Genomic DNA, 12,789 nt, shown 5'->3' with positions numbered 1-12,789 from the left:
CTTCTTTTTCTAACGTCATGATAGATAATTTTATTTTAAATTAAAACAAAAGCTACAATGGCAAGAATTCTCCTCCTCCACCTCTGTCTCTCTCTTTAAGTTGCTCAACTACCCCAAATCAACTAGACACCTCTCCATATGTGGTCCAATAAATAAATAATGAATCACACATTATTTTTAAATACATAATTAAAAAAAATATATAATCATATTCATGTAAATTTTGTTCTCTCTTACACAACTCTATTTCTAACTAGTTGTAGAGTCTGGTTGGGATAATTTTTTTACTGCTTTGATTTTCTAACCTTACCCACTGCATGATTACTGATTTTTTGTTGATTTCAAAATAAAAATTGTACTTAAAAGATTATTTTTTCAATAGTTTAAAAAAAATATTTCTCACAACAACTTTACAATTATTTTTTATGCAGAAGCTTATTCTAACTTTATATGTATATTTTATATATGTCATATTCATTTTTTAGATATGTAGTATTCATATAAAAATTCTAATCTTGTGTGCAAAATTGAGCCAGCAGAAAATGTGTTTTACGTTTCAGTAGTAATGAAAAATTCAACATGCATAGATAAGAGTAACAAGTCCAAAAAAAAAAATATATAGAAAATCTGAAAAGGGAATAAATCACATGGTTCGGCCCAGCTGAAAAATCTACTATGTAAGTGATACAAAAATCCTCCTTTAAGATGTTAGATTTTTCCTAAGGGATATTACAAAAATTAAGTATCAACAAAGGGACACTTAACACCTAACAAGAGGACTTGATTCTTTAATAGATCAGAGTATAAAAAGTAAGTGTACGTCCAAAGGAGAGCAGCTATGCTCAACACCAGTGTTAAATTTTCTCATAATTCTTGAGATGATAGTGATTATTGATGTTGATCGTCGGTGGCGATAGTGTTTGTCAATGACAATAGATGGTGGCGGTCACTAGTGGCGATATCCGAAAAATGCAAAAGAGATCTTTCTAATTCTCTATATTCTCTCTCTCTCTCTCTCTCTCTCTCTCTCTCTCTCTCTCTCTCTCACTTCCCTCAATGAAGAATTATCCTTATTTATAGGATTTTTATGCGTATTCTGATAATTTGAATTAGAATCTAAAAGACTACATCGTACCGCCCATATTGATTTCCTTGGTCATGAAGCATTTATTTAGTATTTAAGTTTCTTAATGATGTCATAATAGAGTAATTTTGGGCTCTTTGGATTCATTTCATCAATATGCTCAATTCAACTATAAGCATGTCTAATTTGGATATCATTATATATTTTAATTAATGCTCTAAAACTTTCAAATATACTTTAAGCAATTCATTTGATCTCATTTGGGCTCGGATTAGATCGATTTTGATATCGTTGGTTGTCTTACGGAGACCTTTACTTTGACTATAAATTTGCTTAAATTAAAAATTGAATGATCCCAAATTTAATTTTGAAAACTTTCAATTTAATTATGTCTCCAAAATTTTGCCTGATCAAGATGACTTTCTGTAAAGTATCAACTAATAGAAAGATTCATATTATATGTCATATTCGTGTAAAAATACTCATAGAAAGATTCACATTATTAGGACTGGTTATTAGCTAAAATACAGTCAAAGCTCGATTCAAGAATTGCTTATTTTGACTTGAATTTCTACCGACTCTCAATTTCCATCGCGCTTTGACAGCTTTATTTTGTACTCTATCCTCCACTAAATTCCAGCAAACATTTGACTGTGATTTTCTTGCATTGTGTGGTGATTATTATTATCATTTTTTTAATATTTAGAAAAATAATAATATGCAAAGAATAAGTAAAGATCCGTTTGGAATAGTTGAAGGCTTCATTTGGGACAGAGCATTTTATTTTTTTAATTTGAAATTTTTGTATAAAAAATATTGTTTTATAAAACAGTAAAAAAACTATAAAAAAAAGTCAAATTTCTTTTTGTAATAGAGGAAAAACATTTTTGTGAAAGTTGTTTTAAAAATAGCTTTTATGTAATTTTTTTAAAACAGTAAAAAATCATTAGTCTAATAAAAATTGTGATTGCAATTAAAAAATGAAAAGGTAAAAAAATTTCTTAAATAAAACCTAAATAATTACCTCTTTATTACTTCTTTTCATTAATTATTCTCTCCATTAATTGCTTCGAAATTATTTGATTTATATCTAATATGTATTTTCTCTTCTTCAAATAATTTGATCATGTGGACGGCTTTTTTAAAAATTAAGTTAAAATATTTTGATCAATTTTTAATTAAAATAATTTATGAAAAAAATTTATCTAATTAAAGTAATATAAAAATTTATTAATTTAAATAAATATTCAAAAATACTTCTATAGAAAGAGTCATATATATATAACACAATAACAAGCACGTGGTAGCTTTTTGACTCAGCATTGACCCACAAGTTGTGATCGACAGCCGGCCGTTGACTTTGAATTTTGACTAAAGCCTTTTACGGTCAACGAAACTTTTTTGACTTCCATTATTCACATATTTTAATATTTACGTTAGTATATAATGTTTAGATTATTCGATCCTTCCTACACTAAAATGCCTTCTTCTTCTACATCCAGAGGGCTTATAGCTCCAAGAAATCACCTTCTGAAGCCGGGAAAGCTTCCAACCGGTCGACGGAATCCGGTCATCGTCTACCTTCAACCTCCTAAGGTCATCCATACAAACGCTAAGAACTTCAGGAGTTTGGTTCAGAGGCTCACCGGAAAGGGTTCTTGCCACTGTACGGCGCCATCCACCAAGAGCTCCGGCGAGGATTCCGGCCAATCGCCCAATTTTGTAAGAGGAAATGAAGGGTGGAGATCATTCAGAGAGTTAATGGATATGGAAGCAGATCCTCTCTTACTTACACTTGGCAAGAGCTAGCTATCCCTTCTGATGCAGCTTAATGTGCAATGAGTTTATTTCGACAGCTCTTTATTTTAGAGGTTAATTTATGTTTGAATTCCTGTTTTCTTGTATAAGGCTTTGTTTGGTAAAATTTTTAGCTCAAAAAATTATTATACTAAAAGGTTGTTTTAGAAAACAATAAGATTTTATTTGGAATGGATTTCTTATTGTTTCTTAAAACAGTTTTCTCGCACAAAAAATTAAATTTTTTACGATATAATTGCTTTAAGAAGTAGTGAGAAAACCGCGCGCTCCAAACAAAGCCTAAGAAAACTGTCTCAAATGAAGCCTCACTTTGTATTATAAGGGGATATATAAATATATATGTGTTTGTGATGTTATGTGCAGAGATTTTGATATTGTTTGGAATGATTTGTAATTAATTTAGAAGCTATTTTACTTGTATTTAAGAACTTTTAATGTTCTTTGATATTTCAAAGTGAATAATTTTATTATTATTATTAGAAAAAAGGTTAAGTAATGATTATATAAAAATATCAATTTGGCCCTTTAATTTTTTTTAAAAAAATATCAAATTAATTTTTTCTTTGAAATCATTATGTCCATATTTAAAAAATAAAGAAATTAAAATGAAATTTTCAAATAGTCAGTGACCATTTCAATTATTAAAAAATAATAATAATAATCGATATATAATATAGACTATTTGTTAATTGGGTGGGATCCTCACCAATGCGGTTAGAGTTGAAATTTCAAAACAAGAAGTCAAGAATAGATAATATGAATTCTTTAATTTAGGAGCAAAAATTTGTATAATTTATATAATTATTAGAAGATTTAAATATAAATTATCTTTATTATAAATATATTAATAAATTTAGGAGAAGGAGAGTTTTACCGTAGTAAAAAAAGGCACGTAATTAGTAGGAAAGGCATTACATTTTGATTAAGGAATTACAGAAAATATATGCAAAAATTATGTCTACTCCAGACAAATTTCAGTTAAATATTTTAAAAAATTAATCAAATCCTAAATAGAAAATTAACAAAAAAATGTATTACTAATTATATTTTTTTACTTTAGTTAAATCTCTTAATGGCAAAATATTACCGTTAATTTTGCTAAGGTCAAAAAGTAGGTCGCGCCAGGTAGGGGTCGAACCTACGACTTTCTGCTTAGGAAACAGACGCTCTATCCACTGAGCTACAGGCGCATTTTGTATGTAAATTAAATATTTAATATTAATTCATATCTCATTTAGTAATTCAGAGATTTTTTAAGCTCGTTTTTGTGCTACAAATCTTCTAATAGTTAAAATATAGCTTTTTTAAATTGCTTCATTAAAAAACAAATATATTATTTCATTGAACCCACTATTATTTTAGCATAGCATAGACACAAATCTATTATAATATTTGAGTTAAACAAAAACTCTTTCTTTTTTTTAATTATCTTTTTATAATATACAAAATAGTAACTCCTAAAATTAATGGAAGAATAAAGAGTCAAAGATTTAAATATAAAGAGAGAATTAAACTATAGTACCAAGTGTTTTTTATATAGCTTTGATAAATTATATATATAATGCTAATTTTAAGGAAAAGTGCATTTGTTGGATCCAAATATGTCTGTGTGACACAACCCTACTAACAAGCTTAGAAGTTATGGATCAAAGAACCTATGACGAGTATGGAAAGGAAAGAAAAAAATATATTCAAAATGTGTCTCACTAGCTTAATGATCGCTTTAAATGTGTCAAAAGATTCAAAATATTCCTCTTCAACTTTTATTTGTACTGGAAAGCTTTTTTTCGAAGCAGTAAGAAAGCCGTCTCAAATGAAACCTTAGTGTTGTAAAAAGTAGCTTTTCAATATAAATTTTTTAAAAAAATAGTGATAACACAATTAACAAATAGTAATCATATTAAGACTTCATTTGGGAAAACTTTTTTATTGCTTTTTAAAACAGAATTTTAGTATAAAAAATTTAATTTATTCAAAAAATGAAGCCTTAAAAAAATTGCTTGGGTTACCATATAAATCACAAACAACTAATTTCAATTAAATTTAAATGGATATATCTACACTTAATTTATTCCAAAATTTTAGTTTGTGACTGTAAAGAAATACAGGCAATCAATATTTATCCATCTTTTCTGTTGGAAAAAAATTATGTACAAACTTCATTAAAAATTATTTTAAAATTTATATAATGATAAAAAAATTATATTATACTAATTAAAATAATAATAATTTTACGCTGATTTGATACATTGATTATTAATTATTTCCTATGTCTCAATTATTTGTCTGTCTTTCGGCAAAAAAATTATTTTCATGTTTTAATAACATTACTTCCTTCGTTCATTCAATTATCACGTCTAATTTATATATAAAAATATAAAATAATATGAAATTGAATTGACTCATATTTTAAATTTACGATACGCCCATTGGGTGGACGGCCAAAAAATATTATTTTAATATCCTAAAATCACTTTAAAAATTTTGTTTGTGGACCGCTCATGCAAGAGAAAGCTCACTTGCAATTAGGAACTTTTATTTGGTCCGGTGAACATACGTAGAGCTACGTTCGACTGGCACTGAGATCGCGCCACGTAGCAGGCACAAAACGAGAAATACCAAGCAAATACCAAGCAATACCAACAATAACGAGAAATATCATTATGTGAAGACAAAATACCGAGCAATACCGAGTAATACCAAAAAACACCGAGTTTTTTTCTTTTTTTTCTAGAAAAAACTCAGTGTTTTTTGGTATTACTCGGTATAGGTCTTCACAGAGCGGTATTTCTCGTTATTGTCAAGCAATACCGAGCAAAAATCGAGTAACTTAGTGATAACCGAACATAGAGCAACGTCCGGTCAGAGGACCTAATAAAAGTTCTGCAATTAGGGGTTTGTATGAGCCAACTTTCTTATTATTTTTTAAAATAATTTTTAATTATAAAAATTTTAACTTTTGTATTAAAAATATGTTTTAAGAATTAGTAAGAAGGTCATTCCAAACGAAGCCCAAGTATTCGTTTGCGATAGTTTTCTTGCTGTTATGTAGTCATGTAGAGCAATTTTTAATACAATTTTTTTTTAATTATAATTTTTTTACTAAAAAACTATTTTAAAAAGCTATCCCAAGATTTAGTTTGGGACAACTTTCTAAAAAGTTATTTAAATCAGCTTTTAGTAAAAAATATGTTGAATGCTATGAAAAAAATAGTGGGCAGATAAAAATTATGATTGCTACTGAAAACAAAACGTTAATAAAACTATTGAAAGCTTATAATTTATTTACAAACAACTTATTTGAACGCATAAATCAACTGTTGCTTTCTGTACACCAAACAGCCACTTGAATCTTTTTGTTTTTTATTTCTTTAAAATTGTTAATATTTCCTTTAAATAAATTCAAATTTATATTGGCTCTATATTAAGTGCTTATGCATGACGTTGAACATAATTATCAATTTTATTAGTTAATTAATGGCCAATTTTTTGACAAAGAAAATAGCAAAGAAAACAAATTCAAAGCTCATATGATATTGGCAGAGTAAAGGAAGTAGAGACTAATTCATTTGTAATGTGTGTTTTAGGTTTTGTTTGGGACTATTTTTTTACTATTTTTTAAAATAATTTTTTATTACAATTTTTTTTTTTGAATTGATTCATAAAATATTAAGAATGTTGTCCTAAACGAAGTCTTAAATGATTGCGGAAAAGCTTAGATGACCTTGATTTTATCTATTGAAATTGGGGATTTTTTTTAGAGTTTTAAATTTATTCATAAATATTAAGAAAGTTTTTCTAAACGAAGTCTTAATTGATTGCGGAAAAGCTTAGATGACATTGATTTAATCTACTGAAACTGGGGATTCATTTTTTTTTAGGGGGAGGGGGTATATTTGAGTTATTAAGTTAAATTAACATAAAGAAATTAAAGACTTTTTTATTATTAATAAAGCTCTCAACCAATATATCAAAATGAGTTGTGCGAAATTGAGGAACTTTAATAACTCGCTTCCAAGCACAGAACTCTCAGTATCTATACTAGAACAACTGCATATTTGAAAGAATCACTCAAAGAATTGCAATGTCATGAAAAATGGATGGAAAATAGTCTAAATTTTATGTAGAAAAATAGGGGTGTCAATTTCGGGTCACGGGTCTGGTTCGGGTCGAACCCGAAACTGACCCGGCACTGTTCGGGACAACACGAACCCGACCCGTTTTTAAAAACGGGTCAATTTTCCTGACCCGAACCCGACCCGCTTAGGGTCCGGGTCAACCCGACACGACCCGAATGACCCGTTTCCAACAAAAAAGGCTAATTTCCGGGTAAAAAACGGGTCAATCTCCTCTTTTCGGGTCAAAAACAGGTCAATCTCGGGTTGCCGGGTCAAAATCGGGTCACTTTCGAGTCAAAGGGTTAACCCGAACCCGACCCGATTTTTGAAACGGGTCAAAATGCTGAACCCGAACCCGACCCGTTTCGGGTTGACCCTAACCCGAAATTTCGGCTCGGGTTTGGGTCGGATTTTCGGGTCGTGTCAAATATTGACACCCCTAAGAAAAATAAGCCATAACTCATGTAAAGATGAATTCCATCTCATTAAAAAGCTAAATGAATCTAAAAATGGAATCTAAATTGTGTAAATGCACTAAAATGTGTGTGAGTGCATTATGTGAGCATACAAAAGAATTTTAGAATCAAAATACTAAAGTCTTAAAAAGTATAGATTCTTCAAGAAATCTTAGAAGGTATAAACTTTGAAAGATCCTTATTAACTAATAAACTTGGGTTATTATGTTCCAACTTGGGGGCAATATCTTATTGCTCTCAAATATTTAGCTATGACATGTTAGACTTGAGGATTTTAAGTAAGTCGCAAATATATATGAATAATTTAATATTCTATGTTGGACAAATTCTTATAAATATGAATAATATGCACGTGAAGGTTTTATTATTTTCGACAAATTAATCGCAAACACTAGTTAAGTTTGTACATGAAGAAATATATATTTCAAAGTCACATACAAAACTATTAGATTTATGTGATGCAAATACACAATGAATCTCCAAACTATTGCACCAACTTTTAACAAGCAGTCTCTTATTTTTGAAAGTTTTAACCAATAAGGCATGTTTTATCTCATCTTCAACATACGAATTCAATAGTTTAAACATCAAGTTGTATCTCAAATATAAATATTGAATATCGATATCAAGTTGAAAGTCAAACTTCATGAATTTGAGTACTTTTTTAGTGTTAGGGTTTATCTTGCACGAGTTGCATCAAATTAGGATTGTCAAAATCGGGGCGGGTCACGGGTCGGGTTCGGGTCTCTTATTCTTTAAAGTTTTAACCAATAAGGCATGTTTTATCTCATCTTCATTCTTCAACATACGATTTCAATAGTTTAAACATCAAGTTGTATCTCAAATATAAATATTGAATATCGATATCAAGTTGAAAGTCAAACTTCATGAATTTGAGTACTTTTTTAGTGTTAGGGTTTATCAGCTTGCACGAGTTGCATCAAATTAGGGTTGTCAAAATCGGGGCGGGTCATGGGTCGGATTCAGGTCCAACCCGAAATTGACCCGCACTGTTCAACCCGACCCGAACCCGACACGTTTTTGCAAACGGGTCAATTTTCCAAACTCGAACCCGACCCGCTTCGGGTGTATTTCATTAAATTTTTTTATTTAATTCTTATTTAATTTTAAATCAAATTAAGGCAAGATTTACTTCAATTAGTTTAAAATAAATCAAAATTAATTTAATTTTGACAACATTGTTTATAATTTTTTAAAATATCATTTACTTATTTCATAAAAATCCTTTAAAACTCTCTTAAATTAATTAAAAAACGGGTCAAATCGGGTTGATTTCGGGTTTCCGGGTCAACCCGAACCCGACTCAATTTTACAAACAGGTCGAAATCTCTAACCCGAACCCGAAATTTTCGGGTCGGGTTTTCGGGTCGGGTCAAATGTTGACAGCTCTACATCAAATTTTGATAGTGAATACCTCCCCATCAAAGATAAAATTGAAGTTTCAATATGGGAATAACTCGCGAGCAGGTAGCATCCAACTAGAGATCATGATTTGTGCCATGTCCAGTGGAAGGTTGGCTTTGGGTTGCAAGGGCAACAATTTGCTGAAATAGCCCAATGAGATGGCAATGGCAACTCGGGAATGAAATTATCTAGAATTTAGGATTTATAAAATTTCTTGGAGACTCTCTATTTATCCTTTAGTTTAAAAAAAGAGGGATTTATATACATACTATTGTATTTCATGCTATTTACATATTTAATAGCTAAAACTTTTATATTATAGGCCGATCACCCATATAATAAATATGAGTGCATTGAATGAAATATTAAAGTTTATAGGATGGTATGGGTGATAAGAATAAAATATATGAATGATATATTTGATATTAAAATTTTATAAAGTGATATGATGTAATATTAAAGTTTTGAATGTTACATATGTAAATAGCATGAAATAAAATTGTATGTATGTAAATCCCCCTAAAAAATGTATGAGAAAGCATGAAGTCGTTCATCTCAATAAGTAAAACTACTTCCCCTCATCTAGCCTTTGTCTTTTTTTTTTTTTAATCTCAATAAAGAAAAAAACCATGAACAGCTGTTGGTTTTGACTGATTTCAAGAGGCAAACGATTTATTACAATGGTCATTCATCCTAACCATTTGATTTGTAGAAAAGGGAGGCAAGAAAACATACCTTAATGTGTTGTTATTGCTTGTATAAGAAAGAAACTCCAAAAATAGCTGATATTCTTTCAATCTCAAGAGAAAGAAACCAACCCTAGCTTATGATTCTAAGAGGAGACCCAACCCAAGCCTTCAATCTACAGAAAAGAAATGCCCAAGGTGCCTTCGATCCTCCGAGAAGAGATGCCTCAGCTGCAGCCTGCTAGAGAACCGAACCCGACTGAATGATGCAAAGAAAAAGTGACGGGCACGAACAATTGAGCAAGGCATTAGGATAAACAAATTATTTAGGGGGGGGGGGGGGGGGCAAAGTTCTAAATATACCCTTTTTATAGGCAATTTCTTTTACTCTGGGCTGACTTAGGATCTGGCCATGAACTTGTGGAAGATTGAGAGAGAGAGAGAGAGAGAGAGAGGAAGTCTCATGCTAATTTTCTTGCTCATAATTTAAGCTTATGATAATCATTACCTTATTTGATTATCCCACTCTTAATTAAAGATGTTGAAGGAATTTTTTTCATAAAAGAAATTTTTTTATTTTTTCATGTTAAATGGGGATATTTGGTTAGTGCAACATAGGTACATTGAGTTTAATAAAAGAACAAGTAATTATACTATTGATATATCATCAAAAAATAATCCTGATTAGGCACAAATCTCGAGGAAAAATCAAGTTGGAAACTTCCAAAATTAAAAATGGGATCATCCGAACTCAGATTTCATCAAACTTATAGTCGAACTGAACGTCTTCAAAATACGAACCCAATGACACCAAATTCGACTCAATCCGAGCCAAAATGGGTCCAAAATCAAAACCAGAAGCACTGTTAGAAGGTTCGAACCATAATTTGGATTACCAAACAGTTTCTAAGCGTGACATGCTTATAGACGAATCGAGCTGCTCGATGAGATAAATCCATCGAGCCCAAGATCACTAAATTATGATATCACTAAAACATTAAAATCCCCAACAAATGATCCATGATCAAGGGATTCAACATCGACTGTCCATCCAAATCACTCCCCATTTATCCCTGATCTTCCTCCTATTTTACGGGCCATGCCACTCTAGGAAATATATAAAAAGACCCCTCATTCCTCTTAAAAGGGGCCCCAAGCAAGAGATAAAGAGAGAGATCGGAGATCGCTCTTGCCTCCTTGCTCCTCCTCGGCCACAGTCGGAGTTCTGCCGGACCACCACCTAACACCAATAAACCGCCAGACCACCACCTAAAGCCGTGTTATGCAGGACCACCACTAGATGCCGAAGTTCTTTAAACCACCACCAAACGCTAGAGTTCCGCTAGATCACCACCAGAAGCCGGAGTTCCGTCGGATCACCACCTGATGCTGGTATTCCACCGGACCCCATTTGATGCCTGAAGTTCTGTCAGGCCACCACCTGATGCCCTGAGTTCTACTGGGCCACCACGTGATACTGGTGTTCTGTCGGCTCAGCACCTGACGCTCGGAGTTCCTCCGGAATACCACCTGAAGCCGGAGTTCTACCAGATCACCACCTAGCGCCCGATGTTATATCGGTCCATCACCTGATGCCCGGAGTTCCGCCGGACCAACACCTAATGCCGAAGTTCCGCTGGACCGCCACCTGACGCTAATATTATGTCAAACCACTCCCAACTCACCATTGATTTCTCTCATATTTACTATCCATGACACTCTTAGAAAAATATAAATAAATCCCTCATTCTTTATGGAAGGGGGAACCCAAGCGAGGAAAAGATATAAACTAAACTTATCTTGCCACCATATACCTTCTCGACCACCGTCAGACAATCGACCATCGCCGAACTATCATCGGGCTTCTGCACGACCACTGACTGATGCCGTATGAAACTCTTAAACATCGAGATGCCTTTAAGTAAAAGAAGCTAAACTCTTAAACATCGAGATGCCTTTTGGTATAATGGTTGTAATTTCATTAAAAACTATGTAGTTAAACGTGCTCATCCTGGAGTAATTTTAGGATGAGTGACCTATTGGAAAGTTACACTAATATGAGAAAACTGTAAGGCTTTTAGGCCAAAGCAGACAATATCTCAATAGTTAAGAGTTTGTGATATTACATGTCATACCTCTGCCCTGTCACTAACTGACGTCAGACTTCTGCCAAGCCATCTACTATGTTCTTTTCAACCTCCATTGCCATACAATTGTCCTTCTGACATCTGTCATCAGACTACAGACTTTTCACCCTTCGTTACACGTCGACTACATCCGACCTCCATCACCAAATAATGTTATTTCTAACAACTGTTGCCCTACGACTATGATCCTTTTGACCTTTATTGTTAGACAATGATTTTTCTAACCATTATCTCCTGCCGATTATTATCCTTTTGACATCCATCGTCAAACAAACGGTCTTTCTGACCACTGTCACCTGCTTACGATCTTTTCGACCATTGTCTCCAGACAATGATCCTTCAGACCTCTGTCGTATAAAAACGATCTTTCTAACCACTGTCGTCCATCGATTACGGCTCTTCTGACCTCCATTGTTAGACAACGGACTTTTCTGACTATTGTTGCTTATCGACTATGATTCTTCCGACCTTCGTCGTCAGACAACGATCTTTCTGATCATTGTCGCATGTCGACTTTAGTCATTTTGACACATGTCATCAAATTATGGTACTCCCGACTTCCGTCGGTCGTCGCCAAACAACAGTCTTCTAACCTCCGTTGCTTATCGATGACGGTCCTTCTGACATATGTCGCTAGATTACGGTCTTTTTGACCTTTGTAACATGCCAGCTATGGTCCTTCTGACTTCCGTAGCTAGATAACGATCCTCTTGACCTCCATCGCCCACCGACTACGATCCTCCCTATCACTGTCACCCGACTACGATCTTTTCGACTTTCATCCTTTCGTCCCCCACCGACTATGATCCTGCCAACTAAACGAACATGTCAACACTAATTCTTCCAATTCCCACAATGTAATGCAGCTTATGTGGTGTATATTTACTACATCAAACTAATGACTTCCCTTAAAGAAGGGCCACATTTATAATTAACTGCAAACACTAGTTGATTCATTCAAACGGAGTCAAGCTCTATGATTTTTTCTCATTTTCATTAATTTTTACATAAAAACTCTGATGTCTCTTATGAACG

At 32.5% G+C, this 12,789-nt stretch overlaps 1 non-coding gene across 1 annotated transcript; it reads right to left on the bottom strand.

Moving 5' to 3' along the window:
• Nucleotides 1-4,019: 4,019 nt before the first annotated feature.
• Nucleotides 4,020-4,092, bottom strand: TRNAR-CCU. The gene has a single exon. It is a non-coding gene; the product is annotated as a tRNA-Arg (tRNA).
• Nucleotides 4,093-12,789: the final 8,697 nt, after the last annotated feature.

This window comes from Dendrobium catenatum, unplaced genomic scaffold, assembly GCF_001605985.2.
Source record: "Dendrobium catenatum unplaced genomic scaffold, ASM160598v2 original_scaffold_184645, whole genome shotgun sequence".
Taxonomy (NCBI): Eukaryota; Viridiplantae; Streptophyta; class Magnoliopsida; order Asparagales; family Orchidaceae; genus Dendrobium; species Dendrobium catenatum.
Note: the sequence above shows the minus strand (reverse complement) of the source record. Positions and strands in the feature narration are given on the sequence as shown.